The sequence below is a fragment of the Hypanus sabinus genome, chromosome 14, assembly GCF_030144855.1.
Source record: "Hypanus sabinus isolate sHypSab1 chromosome 14, sHypSab1.hap1, whole genome shotgun sequence".
Lineage (NCBI taxonomy): Eukaryota > Metazoa > Chordata > Chondrichthyes > Myliobatiformes > Dasyatidae > Hypanus > Hypanus sabinus.
This window is the reverse complement of record NC_082719.1, coordinates 76,485,771-76,489,993: the sequence shown is the minus strand read 5'-3', so window position 1 is coordinate 76,489,993 and position 4,223 is coordinate 76,485,771.

Below are 4,223 nucleotides of genomic sequence, written 5' to 3'. Positions count from 1 at the left end.
CCCGATGTTCCGTGTTCTCCCACGATGCCTCAGTCAGGGGCACCGACCTAGAATCAGCACGTCCCCAGAGCCACGAAATCAGGAACTCTGAAGGCGCACTTGTCTTCCAGGTCGCGTCCTTGGAATATTCAAAAAGCAGCTGGTCAATGAGGTCCTGAGAGTGGGTCCCATTCCCACAAAGAACTGAAGTCACAGTGTAACTCCAGGTCAGAGCCTTCAAGAAAATCCCCCACATCCTGAAAAGGGGGGGAAAAAAAAAGATATCAAAGATAGAAATAGAGCTGTTTCCAAAGATGCAAGCAAAGGAGTTGCTGATTAGCGTCATTTTGACTTGGCCCACCTCTAATAAATGTTCCCTCTTTAATTATGCCATTGAGCCTTACCATCAGCTATGAGGTCTGTGGACCCCAGGTTGGGAACTTCTAATATAGAACATAGGAACCCTGTAATAATTTAAAGAGCAAATTAATAAAGATGATAGATGGTGTGCATAGGGATCTAAACAATACAGAATAATCAACAGAGCTTGCTTCTGGGATGTGCCCCCAAATCATGTTTAGATCTCATCTGTTGATCACTTTCCCATAAACTGGAAGAGAAGGCTGATGTGAAAATAATCAAGTTTACTATTCTGCACCTGCTTACATCTGTCATCAGCATTGTTCAGTACCGAGCAGCACGAAGAATAGAAGAGAGGGAAACCAAATATATCACAAAGAAATAATCTCATACATAATTTCCAAAACAAAATTGGCAGGTCCTGACCTAGTAGAAAGAGACGGACACTATCCATTGTGCTCATAAGCAAATAGAAATTATAAATGTGCAAAATTTTAATTCTAAAATCTTTAAATTCATTGTGCTTGGGGTAGTATTCTACATGTCCAATAGAGGGAGCTGTAAAATAATAAATGCTGATAGAGTATGCGCATTTGACTCTTAAGAAATTTAACTCCAGGATATTTCATCAACAGCTATAAGCCAAATAAATAGCATAATTTGGCTGTGTTTGATAACTCTAAAATATATTTATACTTTCAAGCTTTTTCACACCCTTCTGGCTATGGGAAACTGAGAGCACTGTAGCAGAAGATTTTGATATTGAGTAAATAATTCAATCTAGGATTTGTGCAATCTACAACAGAGGTCACCAAGTCAATGTGACATAATTCAGAAACCCTCTACCTCTGAAGGTTTTCTTACTCTTCAAGCTATTGGAACCAATATCTGCCAGGGCTTTGATGTATTGCTTGAGACAATTACATCACTTGCTCCAGTTGTTTACTAGTGCTTTGCATGAGTCAGGAGCAAGTCTAAAATTCACTTGCTTGGGTATCTTGCTCCAGCTCATTGAATTTGCCTTTGTGTATGCTGTCTCCTTTCAATATGCTCAATTACTCCCTCCACAATTGTCTCTGTCCGAGTTTGTTGACTAATTCAGAAAAGACTGAAAGCATTTTTTTCATTCATCACAATAAAGAATTGCCAACATACTATTTACATCACTTCTTATCTGCGGTTGGGAAATAAAAAAATAGTTTTATAAATTACATTATTTCCTGGTCACGAATACTGGATGAGAGCTGTTTGCTAAATTACCGTTGTATTCCTCATTCTAAATTATCAGTAATTCCATCTGTCAAATATTAACAATTTTTTTCAATTTAGACATGATTATTACTGTATTTTTCTTATCTACGTTATGGCAGTTTGACACCACAGTGATTTAGTTGTTTCATTAAGTGGGGGGAGTGGGTCGGATAAGTACAGTATAGTGTTGCCACCTATTGTTTGATCTAAAATGGGATGAAAGCATGAATGCAGGGCTTATGGAATTGATGAGTTTTATTAGCTGTTTTGTCAATCATGAACGGAGGCATTATGGCCAAACTGTCAGTCAAGCATAACCACTGAGCTACTGATAACAAGGAAATGAAATTACTTATGTTGTACTTTTGGCGTGAGTCAACTAAACGTTAAAGTAAAAACTCACTGATGGACTCAGAATTCACTTGTTGATAGTTCATTGTTGTCATTGTGGTAAACTTCTACAAATACCTTGTTGCATATAGTAAGTAAATATTTATCATGTTTCCAAGAGCTAGTAAATCATTTGTTTTTTAAATTTCAACATTGTTTGACTTCCTGCTGCGCAATGCAACTATGACAAACTGTGAAATTTCTCTGCATATTTGCAAATGAGGGCAGCAAATCTCTTTTAAATTTAGCATAAGTGACATTTGTTATTTGCTGTAGCTTTCCATCTAATGCTGGAGGTCTGAAATACATTAAGAACTATTATTCTTTAAGACGATGAACGAGGATGAAGGTAACACCTCTCCTGATCTGGAAATGCCTCTCAGATATTTATAGTCAAAAATGTACTTCTGGAAAGTAGTTTTTTTTTGAAGTATTTTAGTTATGAAACACATGCATTGGTAACTAAGATTTTAATATTTCCAAATAAACTTGATAGACTGTGGTAGCACAAAGACGAAAAAAATCTGCAGATGCTGGAAATCCAGCAGCACACACAAAATGTTGGAGGAACTCAGCAGGCCAAGCATTTTCTGTGGAAAAGAGTAAACCATTTCCCAGTTCTGATGAAGGGTCTCGGCCCGAAACGTCAACTGTTTACTTTTTCCCATAGATGCTGCCTGTCCTGCTGAGTTCCTCCAGCATTTTGTGTGCTGCTAGATTGTGGGCATGTTTCTGAGGATCCAAGTGATATCCCCTGATTACATTAATGAGTTTATGCAATGCCAAGTGGCTAATAAATCAAGTATCAAAATTTCAATAATTCTAGCAAGGTTGAATATTCTTTCTGAACTGATTGCTTAATAGAAAACTAGATGGATATAATCCTAATCAGGCAGATAAATGAACTTTGCTGATTGAATTGTGTATGTGCTTACAGATTCCAACTGCTTTGGACTTCCGATGGAAGCATTTCATGTACTTTCAGGTAAGAGAAATTTAACACATCTGTAACATTTAGCCAGGTTAACTTAAAAGTCTAATGTTTAATCTAGCAGAGGCAAAGTGAAATATTATTCCCAATACCCAGCATTGGTCAATTCCTACAAAATAATTTGTGATTCAAATATATTTATCACATGTGCATTGAAACACACACTGAAATGTGTCATTTTGATAATACTAATTCTGCACCCACATACTATTTTTCAGGAATTGTTGAAATTGCCCAGCAAGGTGCTACAGAGGTGAAAATCTTGCATGGTGCCTTTATAAGTTAGCTGGACATGCATTTGGAGAGATTTTTGAATTCTCAATTGTGTCTGAATGCCACCAAATGGCTAACAAGAATGAAAAAATTTCCAATTTTTCCAGAGGATGGGAATGGGATAGCATGCCTTCTGCTTGTTGATTTTTATTCTCATTGATAGGTCTATCAAAAAGGCAAAGGCATGTTTGAAAATGCTTGATTATCTTAATTGGTCTATTTACTGCAGAAATGAAGATGTGTAGTTCTTTGCCAGCATCCAGGAAGAGGATGAAAATCAGGACCAACAAATTTCTTTTTAAAAATCATGTAATTCACAGAAGCTCCAAAAACATTTTCCCAAAACCAGACAATTGCTTTATCTTTGGAATCAGCTGGAACCCTAACTTCATTGGACGCACTAAACAATAGTTAGTCCATTTAACCTACAGTAGCTGTCATCTTTTACTGAACAGTGTAGTCTTTCTCTCCTTCGTATACAGCACATTCAGGAAACTCTACATGTTCATTTTTTCAATGATTAATTTCTTGCTCCAGTCTTTCTTCCAATATTTCCCCCCTATTTTTCGTTTAGAAAAGCAGATTGCGATATAGGTACAGCACGATAACAGGACATCCTGGCCCAATGAACCTGTGCACTCATATGACAAAACTAACCTACTAACCCATATGCCTTTGGAGTGTGGGAAGAAACTCAGGCTGTCAAGTGGAGAATAGCAGTGGAACTGAACCCTGGCTGCTGATGCTGTAATAGTGTTACACTAACCATTTATTCACCAATAACCTCCTTGCTGGTGCTAAGTTTTGATTTCACCAGGATCACTTAACTCTGGCCCTCAACAGAGCCCTTCCCTTGGACCACAGAGCCGATTTGCTAAAGTGAGGTGAGAGTGACTGCTGTTGACATTAAGGAAGCCTTTGACTGAATCAGAGACTCTGGCAAAACTGAAGCTGGTGGGCATTTAAGGAAAAGTACTCC